Source organism: Mus musculus, chromosome 3, assembly GCF_000001635.26.
Source record: "Mus musculus strain C57BL/6J chromosome 3, GRCm38.p6 C57BL/6J".
Taxonomy (NCBI): Eukaryota; Metazoa; Chordata; class Mammalia; order Rodentia; family Muridae; genus Mus; species Mus musculus.
Window position 1 is genome coordinate 103,721,320 of NC_000069.6, and position 12,400 is coordinate 103,733,719.

Consider the following 12,400-nt stretch of genomic DNA (forward strand, 5'->3'; position numbering starts at 1 on the left):
ATTCTACCCTGTGTGTATCCCTGACTTCCCTCAGTGATGGACTCTTATCTGGAAGTGGAAAATAAAATAAATTCCTTTCTCTCCAAGCTGCTCTTGGCCCTGGTGTTTTATCACAGCAACAGTAGCCTTAATTAAGACACCTTCCTCAACTCGTAGGTGTGTCCTCGAGACTGCCCTGCTCAATACTCCTCTGGCCTTTGCTGAAAACACCCCCAGGATTAGGAGAAACACTCCTAAAAGTAACAAAGCAATTGGGTACATGGCTGACTCAAGCAAACATAACCTACTTATCTTTCCTTCCTTTGTTTTTATTTCTTCTTCTTCCTCCTCCTCCTCTCCTGCTTCTCCTTCTTTATTAAACAGGATCTCAGGTAGCTCAGATTTACTATGTAGTGGACACTGGCCTTAAACTCCCAGACCTCCTACATCATGCTCCTGAAGCGCTAGGGTTACATGCCAGGCTTTGAGTCTTTTGTACAGATTTTATTTTAATGATGCATGTCTTTGTGTCGTTATGTGCATGTGTGTGTGGGTGGGCAGGGAAGCCAGAGAAAGCTGGATCACCCTGGAGCTAGATTTACAGGTATTTGTGAGCCACCTCAAGCGGGGGCTAAGACCAGAACTCAGGTTCTCTGCATGAAGAAGCCAGTATGTGCTTGTAATCACTGAGCCCATCTGTGTAGCCCACCTTGCCTTTAAACAATCTAAGGTCACAAGCTGGAAAGATGCTATTGCCTGAGGATGTGACTGGCGTTTTCAGTTGACAGTTCAAGAGGAGGAGGAGTCTCGAGGAGAATCGACTGCAGATACAGAGACTTTCTCACTTCCACTCGGACCAAGTTGAGCTGGGTCCCTCTTCCTTCCCTGTGAGCTGTCCCAGTGAGTCATCTCCCTTGTCTTCCCAGCATGAGCAGGATTTTCTAAGGCAAGCTCTCTAGTTCCAGGTGCTTTCTGCATCCCTTGCTTGTCCTTTTGCTTTGGGAGGCTGAGGCAGGAAGAGTGTTCAAGACATATCTGTTTCAAAAACACAAAACAACAAAAATCAGGACTCACATGGGAAATGGGCCTCTGGGCATGCCTGTGGGAAGATGATCTTATGTTCCCTGAGGTGGGTGGTGCCATTCCCTAGCTAGAATCCCCTGGCCTATACAAACAGAGAAAGCAAGTTGAATTTCCTTCCAAATCCACTTCATTTACAGGAGGAAAGACCTCTAGTTTCCTTGGTAACATATGGTAACCAATATGGGGCTACCCACATTTCTAGTAACATATGGCCACGAAGAGACCCTACAGATGTTCCTCTGAGAACAGAACAGGTGACCACAGCCAACCATAGATCATTCTCTTTACAAGACACAGCACATGAAGACTTGGATTGTATTGTGGTTTGCCTGAGAAATGACAAAATATAATAATTTAACTGCCCATATACAGACCCCATCAGGAAGGAACCTCACGCTGATTCTAGCCACTCCCACAGCTAACAAAGCACCTGATAGTGAACTCTGCTTTCATCACTTTGAGTCTAGCTTTTGGAGACCCGAGAAAAAGATCCTGACAAGGAGCGCAGTAAAGCAGCTGTCAGAAAATGTTCTTGTGAGCGTATGGAGGGATTTTAATGGACTTTCGTTTAAATTTTTAAAAATGTTCTAGCTTTTCTTGGTTCTCTTCCTACCTGATACGTAACGCTAAGCTTTTGTTAAACTCATGCCCCCTCTGCCTCCAGCCACCAAAGACTTAAAGGTCATCCTCTGCTACATACTGTGTACAGGATCAGACCATATTCGGATACTCGAGACTTGTCTCTCAGTACACAGACTCAGATACACATAGACACACAGACACACACAGACACAAACAGACACACACAGACACACACACAGAGACATGTATATAAACTATAGTAGTATAGGTATATGCAACAAACGTATTTTTAAAAGCATGGGAGGGACTTGGAAAGATGGCTTCCTGTAAAGCACTTATTGTGCAAATACAAGGTCTTTGAATGAGTACTCTCCCTGGTGCACAGATAAAAGTCTGGTGCTGCTACACAAATCTGTAACTCTAGCCCTGGGGGTATGGGTGGGCAGACAGATTCCTAAAGCTCTCTGGCCAGCCAGGCTACCTGATCAGTAAACTCCAGGTTCAAGGAGAGACCTTATATCAAAAAATAGTGATCAGGAAGCCTGCAGGGGTCTGACCTAGGTCCTCCACATCTATGCTATGGTTGTGTAGCTTGGTGTTCTTATGGGACTCCTCACAGTGGGAGCAGGGACTGTCTCTGACTCTTTTGTCTGCTTTTGAACCCTTTTCTTCCTACTGGGTTGCCCCATCCAGCTGTGATATGAAGGTCTATGCCTAGTCTTATTGTAACTCATTATGCTGTGTTCGTTGATGTCCTGGGAGGCCTGCTCTTTTCTGAAGGGAAGTGGAGGAGTGGTGGATCTAGGGGAGAGGAGAGGTGGAGGGAGAGATGGGGAGGAGAGGAGGGAGGAGAAACTGTGGTGAGGATGTAATATATGAGAGAAGAATAAATAAAAAGTGACAGAGGAAGCCACCTATGCCGAGCTTTGATGCCAACCTTTGGCCTATACATATACACACACCACACACCCTATACAAAAGACCTGGGATGACACTAACTTAAGAATGTGGTCACTATTGGTGAGGAGAGGAAGAGAGTGGGCTTGAGGAAGAGGTTAGCTATATCTAGAGACTGATGTAGAAACTGTTTAAGAGAAAGATCTGCAGCAAGGCCTGTGTATTAGCACACTGAGTCTGAGTGGTAGTCCACAGTCTCCAGGTAAATTATTTTCTGTGTATGCAAAATAGTTCATAATTAAAAACACAACTTATAACAGTGGCCTTCACCCTGCTTCTCCTGTGTGCCTTCTCTGGGCACCTGTGGGTCACCTTTTCTTCCTGTCTCACTGCCTCCCCTCCCTTCTCTTCGGCTGTCCATTGTCAACGTCTGTGCTGGCTAAGTGCCACAGACTCCTGCCTCTGGAGGGAGCCCTTATGAGAGGCAGTGGTGTGCAGCATGGGATACATGGCAAGGTCTAATGCCTGTCTCCTTATCTGTAGGCTTGTGGTAAGTATCAAACAAGGCAAGTTATTCACTGTTAGTTCCTTGATAGTCACAGTTCCAATGTGTTGACCCTGATGCGAGTGAGTCCCCACAGTAGTGCAGCCTTGGTGGCTATTAACTCATTTGTTGTTGTTTGCTGGGGTATTTCTATCTACAGCCTTAGAGGCCGTTTAATAGTCCCACGAAATGAGCTTAGTTCTGTGTCCTTACCACGTTGTACTAACTGGCAGTGCACGCTCACACCCTGTGCTTCTGTCCTGAGACTTTCCTTCACCCTGTGGAGCCTCTTCAAATAGCCCTCATTGGTGTACAGCCTCTTCCTCCACAGAATGTTTTTCTCAGGGAACTTCTCTTAAACCTCTGAAGGAAACAACACTTTTTTTCTTTTCTTTTACTTATTCATTTTATGTCCCTCTCACTGCCCCCATCCTGGTCACCCCCTCCCAAAATACTCCCCAAATTCCCCCTCTTTTTCTCCTCTGAGCCACCGTGACATATTAAGTCTGCAGGGCTAGCCTCATCCTCGCCCACTGAGGCCAGACAAGGCAACCCAACTAGAACATATCCCATGTATAGGCAACAACTTTTGGGAAAGCCTCCACCCCGCACAGTCCAGTTGTTGGGGACCCATGTCTGCTACATATGATCAGGGGGGTCTCGGTCCAGCCTGTGTATGCTCTTTGGTTGGTGGTTCAGTCTCTGAGAGCTCCAAAGATCCAGGTTAATTGACCCTGTTGGTCTTCCTATGGAGTTCCTAACCCTTTTAGGACCCACAGTCCTTCCTTCCATTTCTTCCATGAGTCCCCAAGGTCCATCTACTGTTTGGCTGTGGGTGTCTGCATCTGTCTGAGTCAGCTGCTGGGTGAAGCCTCTCAGAGGACAGCCATGCTAGACTCCTGATTGCAAACATAACAGACTATCATTAATAGTGCCAGGGATTGGTGCTTGCCCATGGGATGGGTCTCAAGTTGAGCCAGTTATTGGTTGGCCATTCCCTCAGTCTCTATTCCAACCCCTGTCCCTGCATTTCTTGTAGACAGGATAAATTTGGGATTTCAAGTTTTGTGGGTAGGTTGGTGTCCCATCGCTCCACTGGGGTTCCTGCCTGGCTAAAGGAGGTGGCCTCTTCAGGTTCCATATCCCCAATGCTGTGAGTGACAGCCAAGGTCCCCCCCCCCATTGATTCTTGGCTGCCTCCCTCATCCCCATCCCCGGTCTCTGTGACACTCTGAAGATGTCCCCTACCTCTCCACCCCTGTCAGTTGCAGATTTCTAGTCAATAGCCAAAACAATCCTGAACAATAAAAGACTCACCATCCCTAACCTCAAGCTGTGCTACAGAGCAATAGTGAAAAAAACTGTATGGTATTTGTAAGAGAAACAGACATGTTGATCCATGAAATCAAATCAAAGACACAGAAGTAAACCTATACACCTATTAGGACACTTGATTTTTGATAAAGAGTCCAAAACCATACAACGGAAAAAAGAAAGCATCTTCAACAAATAGTGCTGGTTTAACTGGATGTCTGCATGGAGAAAAATGCACACAACTCAAGTCCAAGTGGATCACGGGTCTCAACATAAAACCAGATACACTAAACCTAATAGACGAGAAAGTGAGAAAGGGCTTTGTACATTGGTACAGGAGACAACTTCATGAACAGAACACCAGTGGCTCAGGCACTTTTTTTTTTAATCACCCCACTCTGAGCCGCTGAATTCATTCCCTCTTCATGAGCTGTAAGCCTTGAAAGGCAAAGAACCATCCTGAGTCTTCCTCGGCCCCCAGCACAAAGCCTGGCTCTTGTCAAATGCTTGCAGGTGGCATCAGCTGCGTTAGAGGACAAGGTCTGCCCCACTGCAGTCTGTCCGGTGGCTCAGAGGAGCAAGCAGTGCTACTGTTCATTGTTTCTCTGAGTGGCTGGGGCCAGAGGTGAGTGTCCAGCAGAAGCTGTGGCTCAAGGCAAAGATGAGTTCACAGGTGAGTTCAGAATGTCAGGGATGTAAACACGGAGAAAAAGACCGGAAACAAAAAAAAACAAACAAAATAAGAAACACCAAGCAACAGCAACTGGGTTCTACTCCTGCTGGTTTCTGGCTCCCTGGCTGCTGCCCGCTGGCAGGGTTCTACATTCTGGGGAGAATCAACTGTTTCTGGAAGAATATAAACCTGGAGAAAACATGGTGCCAGGCACTCACCTCTCACACTCATGGAGCATCCTCGGAAGGAAAAGGCAGCTCCAAGAGGCCGAAGACCCCTCCCCCTTCCTCTGTGCCTCCCAGGCTTTTTCTGTCCTATTTCATATAGAGTCACTAGTGAGCCAGACCACGGGGCACTGAATCTGGAAATAATGAAAGGGACAAAGCCACGTCTAGCCTGGAGAGTTGCATCTACAGACATCAATATTGATGCATGAGGAGGCAAGAAGAGATGTGTCAGGAGAGGCTTTTGGCAAGGAACCATTCCTTCCCCCTGGCAAGGCAGGGGTAAGACACTGCCCCTCCACACACCTGTCATATTTTGTAACATACTGTCCCTCTAGCATGGCACATGGGATATGAACACAAGACAATGTTTGCATTGTTTTTTTTTTGAGACAGAATTTTTTTTCTTTGTTGCCCAGGCTGACCACAAACACAGGCTCAAGCAGTCCTCCAGAGAGGAAAACTCGGCTTGATCTTCTCCAGACTGTAAATTGGTAAGAGTGTTTTTCTGCCTCGCTTGCCCTCATTAAAAACCCTGAGAACATAAATCACAACTTATGACCAATAATTTGCCTGTAATTTACAGGCTTTCAAGTGAGTAGTGAAGTTGGGTTTAAATGAGATTATTCCTATCTCAATTTAAAATCCACTGACACAATTAGTATTTCCCCCATGTCTCTACTTACTACTTAATTATCCCAAGTGTTTCCAGTTTACATCTCTTAAGCTTGCCGTAGATGTCTAACAAACATGCGACAGTGAAAACATTTTACTTCAATTAAGACTAAAGAGGGCTAGAAAGGACAGAGCGGGAAGGAGAAGCAGAATTGCTATGTCATAATTAGAAAGTAGTAGGGGATTCACGTGTGTGTGCATTTACTTTCCCTGTGCTGGGAGGGAATGCTGCTCACAAATCCAGGTCAGTGGGTAGCAATTCCAGGGGCTGGAAACTAGTGCAGCCTCAGCCACTACTATCATAATACACACAGCTTGACTCATAAGAGTAAATGAATACTGCACATAGAAGGGACCAGGCAGAGTGTGTGAATTAGGATACATGTCCATGACCTGAAGGAACAGAGTAATCCAGGTGACTCTGAGGCTTCTTCCAGCTTAAAACAGGTGCTGCTTTTGTCTCTGGAAAAGTCTGCCATCCTTCTTGTGGTCAATAAAGGTACCTGGCATGCATGCCAACTTTAAATCTTTCAAATCCTTCTCACTCCAGTTTTGCCCCAGAGTAGAGTGGACAGCTGGTGTATAACAGTGAGAGAGAGGAGAGAGGGAGAGAGGGAGAGAGGGAGAGAGGGAGAGAGGGAGAGAGAGAGAGAGAGAGAGAGAGAGAGAGTCTAAATCTGGCTCCTGATTACAGGGAGGGCTGACAGGTGACAGGGGGAGAGGCAAGGAAACACTAAGAAGAGCAGAAGCACATGCAGCTACGTTGTGCATGGTGTAATTAGTTCTGATGGGGTTTCAGCATGGTGGCATGGTAACTATAATGGACCTTGGCAATAGCTGAGTCATGGAGGGAAGTGAAACTGTGGCTATGTCACTGGGATCTGGCCATCAACTCATTTACAAAACATCATTCACACATGGAATGCACCCGATTCTGTCTGAGGAAAGATGGATGAAGCTTGGCCCCTGCCCTCAAAGGGCTCTGTGGAACTCAGTTTCAACAACAAAAGATAGAGGGAGTCAAAGTAGATGATCCCTAAAGCCCTTCTAAGACTTCAGGATGTTTCATGCGTTGGGACTTGAAGCATAAAATACTTTTATATCACTGTGACCAAAATACTTGACAGAAACACCTTAAGGGAGGAAGGACTTATGTGGGCTCAGCTCATGTCCATACGGCTACAGAATAGTAAGCAGAGAGTGGTCCAATCTAGGGGGCAGGCTAGTAACCTTCCATGGCCCAGCTCTGGTGATGGGCTTCCAGCACGTAGGCCCCACCCCCTAATTCCCACCATATGCTCATTCTCCAATTCCCTCTCTCCAAAGGCAGTCAGGAGAGATGGAGAAAAGATCATTTGATAACTGCAGGCCTGAAACACAAAAATTCAACAGCCGCAAACAAAACCCATGTGCAACTGGTCCATAGTAAGCATCTGTAAGATGAAATGCAGTTATAACAGCATTAAAAGATCTGTCAAAACCAACAGCAGGATTAAGTAAAAAAAATCAATAGTGATGACCACAGGGACACACGCTGAACAACCGAAATATCTTAGAAAATGATGTGGATGAAAAAAGCCAGGTTTGGAAAACTATGAAATTACACCATGCTCACTTGTGTACATGATCTCTCTCTCTCTCTCTCTCTCTCTCTCTCTCTCTCTCTCTCCTCTCTAGTAGATTTGCTGCAGTCACAGAGAAGGCACACTATGACCCACCTTGCTCTCTTCCCTGACAGCTGGTGCAGAAGCCATCACTTCTACTCTTGCAGAGATCTACGATGGAAACTGGCTACCTTCCCCACCTTTGAACAGAACAATGTGTAATGGAGACGGAAGGACAGAAGGCAGTTTGGAAGCCACTGGTTCAAAGCAGATGGTTTCTCTCTCTCTCTCTCTCTCTCTCTCTTTTTTTTTTTTTTTTTTTGAGACAGGGTTTCTCTGTATAGCCCTAGCTGTCCTGGAACTCACTTTGTAGACCAGGCTAGCCTCGAACTCAGAAATCTGCCTGACTCTGCCTCCCAAGTGCTGGGATTAAAGGCATGCACCACTACGCCTCACAGCAGATGCTTTCTAATGCTTCACAGAAATGGCTACCAACACATGGCTCAACAGCAAGACAGCAAGTGGCACGGGCCTGGGGACGAACATTTATTAAGCACCCACTGGATGCTCTGCTGGATATCTAATTAGCACCAGCTCATCTACTCCTCATACCTGACCTATGAAATAGGAACTACCCAGGGATGCACACAGAAGTGACTTGTACAGGAGCACACAGCCAGCTCATGGCGGAGCAAGCGCAGGAGTTCAACCCAAGCTCGTGTCTCAGCTGTTTACACTCCAGCACACCGCCTTCAAGACAGATTCCAGCTCCCATGGTTATCATCCATATCACCTTACATGACTTTAATTCCTCTGCTCCCTAGCTTCTGAGGACCTGCCTGTCTCCTGAGATTGCAGTGAGGATGAAAGGAGAACACCATGAACACTTGCTGTTTTTAAAGGCCCTGTGCATGACAAACTATAATGTGTGTACAGGATCCTTTGACCTCCTGCTCCACATTCCTTCACTTAATTCTCATCACAGTCTGTCAGGTTGGAATGGCGTCTCCCCGTGTCGAGGAAGAAGTGAGAGACTCAGGTGAACTAACTTGCTCCAAAGTCACACTCCAGCGAGTGGAAGGACAGTCATGTGAAGTCAGGCTTAAGTACTCCAGAGCCCCATCACTTCCCACTGTCTTCTGCTGAGTCATTGTTTTCTGGAGCCATGGGACATAGACAGGCTAGCGTCACCTCAGGTGTCACCACCATGGGCAGACAGGCATGCCCTGCAGTGGAGCTGGGATCGCTTTGTGTACCCATTGATCGTCTTTGTCCATCGAGAACATTTACTGCTTGTCCACAGTGGGCCACTCCCGAGTCAGGTTCTCAATTCCAGGGACAGTGTGCTCTTCTGGGCTCTGCTCAGAGGACACAATGATGGTCGAATGACGGTGGTGACAGGCTCCAGAGTGGATAGGTGCCCATAGCAGAGGTGCCTGACCTTGTGTGGCTGAGAGTGCAAATGATCAGAAAACCCACCCAGAGGAGGGGATAACTGAGAACCACCACCATCTGCACTGTTACTGAGCTTGCATATGTTGTCTTTACCCCACAGGAAGAATCCTACTGAGTGGATATTATTTTATTGATTTACATAACTTGGATCAGAGGGCAGATTCTGACCTGAAACTCTCACTAAGGTTCTCTGACTTCAAAGACTCTAGAATATGTAGGTCACCTCTGAACACAATAAGCTCCAGCTACAATGGGATGAAAAGACACCATCATTAGATTAGGGTTTGTCACTTTGACCAATCCTGAGGCTTCAGTCCAGGGTAAGCAGGCCTGGCTGCATTAGGCATCATGTGGGGGGTGGGGGGTGAGTGATGAAGTAAAGGTGACTTCTATGAAGGTTGAGAAGACAGAGGAAGGGGCTGGGAGCCCAATTCTCTCTCTCCACAGGCTAATGCCACAGACTCACCCTTCTTGAACTAGGAAGGTCCCAAAGCCTTCCTAGTGACATCATCTGGGGCCCAAGCCTTCAGTACTTTGCAGGGCCACTCAAGATGCAAACTATGTGGACTAGAGAGATGGCTCCGTAGCTGCTCTTCCAGAGATCTGGTGTCTACTTCCCAGCACTTACATGGTGGCTCACAGCCTTTTTAACTTTAATTCCAGGGAGTACAACACCTCTTCTGGTTTCAAAAGGTAAGCAGGCATGCAAGTGATGCACAGACAAACATGCAATCCAAATACCCATACACACACACATAAAACAAAGCAACATTTAAAGAGCCAAACTGCAACAGCCATGAATGGATAGAGCAGGAGAGAAAGTGCCTGGGTTGAGGGGGAACCCTATGGAGGAGGCATGGCTTGAGTGAGGCTCCACAGGGAGAGCCACAGGCCTACCACAGGCTCTTTCCTTATTCTAGTAAACTTCCTGGGTTGTGCTCAAGGAAGACTATCCTCCGGGGTCGTAGCTCTTTCCTGGTAGCTCAGGCATGGAACAACTGGTTGGTTGGGAGGTAGGGTGACTATAAGTCACTGACTGGGGTGTAGGAAAGAGAAGCCCAGTTTTTAGGGCTTACACAAAGCCAGTAAACCTATACCAGGAGGTATGCAAGGATGCAGACACTTTGTGGGACCTGTGAGGTAGAATGTGCTGTGCACCCCCCACGCCCAGGAGAGATGGCTGTAGGCAGGCTGTGAACACTGACCTGGGCCAGCCCCTCTTCCCTGCCTGCTTCTCTACCAATGCCCACTTTGGCCCGCAGTCTGGCTTTCACCGTCTCTCCACAGCAGACAAAAGTGACTCCAAAGAGATGACTTTTTTTTTTTTTTTAATTGAGGAGGGAAAGTGCCCTTGGATCTAAGTTCTCTGATCCATCATTTCTAAAATGCCCAGAAAGGAGAATCTGACTTGTCCCTTCCTGAGCATCACAGCTGTGGTCAGGAAGTCTATTCTCAGAGAGGCAAATGTTCAAGGGGGTGGACCCCAGAGGCCCGGGAACTGTTCTGGCAAGCTGGGGCTGGGAGTCCTTCCCTGTTCCTTTCTCCCTCTGCTGCCCTTTAGTTGATACACACCGGAATCTATGTTTTCATTCTTCTGTGTAGTTATTAAATCCATAAATAAAGACTTAATCTCTGAAGCTCTGCCTTGTGAGTCTAGGCATTAAAGAGGGGGAGGAGAGATGCCGCAGCAGTTAGAATATCGGCTGCTCTTTGAGAGGGGACCTGGATTCAATTCCCAGCACCCACATGACACTCACAACCATCTGTATTTGCAGTTCCTGGGGTCCAACACCCTCTTCTGGTCTCTGTGGGCACCAGGCCTGCACAGCATACATCTAGACAAAACCATCCATATGCAGAAGACAAAGAGAAAAGTGAACTCATGTGTGGGAGAGAGCTTACCAGTCTTGGCAGCTGCAGCAGCAAAGGACGTGGCATCCTCTCCCAGGCTGCTGGCACCAAGAAGATTCCAACCAGATAAACAGGTCTTGCCCTCCAGCTGAAGAAAGGGCAGGCTTACGGAGAGCATGCCGTAAAGCAGCCAGACAGGCTGAATAGCAAGCCTTGGAGACCCAATGGAAAGGCCAGAAGGGACACTAGGGTAGTCTCAGCAGCTCTCAGAAGCTCTCAATTTTGACCTAAGCCAGCTAGAAAAATAGAGAGATATGAAAAGGGACACTCGCCGGGTGGTGGTGGTGCACGCCTTTTTAATCCCAGCACCATGGAGGCAGAGGCAGGTGGATTTCTGAGTTCGAGACCAGCCTGGTTTACAAAGTGAGTTCCAGGACAGCCAGGGCTACACAGAGAAATCCTGTCTAGAAAAAAAACAAAACAAAACAAAACAAAAACAAAACAAAACAAACAAACAAACAAAAAAGAAAGAAAAGGGACACTCCCAGGAGCCTCAGGACAGCTTCTGTACACGGCCAGGAAGAAAGGGGCCTGGAAAATCTGAGGCTGAAGGAGGAAGCCAGGGAAAGGGCTCTTGGTTCCTGACTAGCTCAGGTGTATCACAGAGGAAACCGGGACAGAGCTGATTCAATGCCTCTCTCTCTCTCTTTCTCTCTCTCTCTCTCTCTCCCCCCACTACCCCAGGCTCATGGGCCTCCAATTAAGTGGCGCGGACAAGCACTTCATTTTCCCTGGCAGGCACCAAGGAGGCAAGCACATTAAAGCAAAAAGAAGAGCTTTAGACAGTGAGACAGAAAGTTTGGGGGCCTGGAGTGGGGTGAGAAGGTCCTCTCAACCCTGACTTCTGCCGGCAGAGCACAGCTGGAGGACAGTATCTCCAGAGCTAGGGCCCTTCCTGGTTTTAAATGGTGGATGTCCTCTGGCCTGCAATTGGGGGAAAATGTGGAATTTCTTTGTGGGCTTTCAACTCACTCTCCTCCAGTAGGGTCTGGGTTTCCCAAGCTCTTTTAGCCAGCAAGAGGTCACAGCCTGTTTCAGCTAAGGGGGAGGCCTAGGAGATCTGGGGTGGGGCTGGGGGTAGGGAAGGCTGATTTTAATGATGGGATTCAGCTGCCAAGACTGTCTCCTTGAGCAGCAGATCGTTTCATTTGATGAATTTGGACAGTTCACGACATCTACCCACACAGCACCTCTCAGCTTCTGAAAGACTTCCAAAATAGCCCCCAGCCACTGTGCAAGAGCCAAAATGGGAAGGAAAAAAGAGAGGGGGGGGGGGGAGAGGGAGACCAAGTCCCTGCCCTTTCACATAAGTCTATGCAAGCCTTTCCAAGAAAATTTTCAAACAAATCAACGACAAAAAAACAAAAGTGAGTTGCTATTTTTTCTTTCCCAATAAGGATTCTGGCAAACGAAGATGTCACAAGCACACACCTGTTTGAAGGACCCAGGCTGTAGACAA

The 12,400-nt window shown here is 47.4% G+C and overlaps 1 long non-coding RNA gene across 1 annotated transcript; it reads right to left on the reverse strand.

The window, feature by feature from the left end:
* Positions 1-468: 468 nt before the first annotated feature.
* LOC108168889 lies at positions 469-11,278 on the reverse strand. Its single transcript, XR_001783950.1, has 2 exons — positions 10,933-11,278; positions 469-1,014 (listed from the first exon to the last, which is right to left on the reverse strand). It is a non-coding gene; the product is annotated as an uncharacterized LOC108168889 (long non-coding RNA).
* Positions 11,279-12,400: the final 1,122 nt, after the last annotated feature.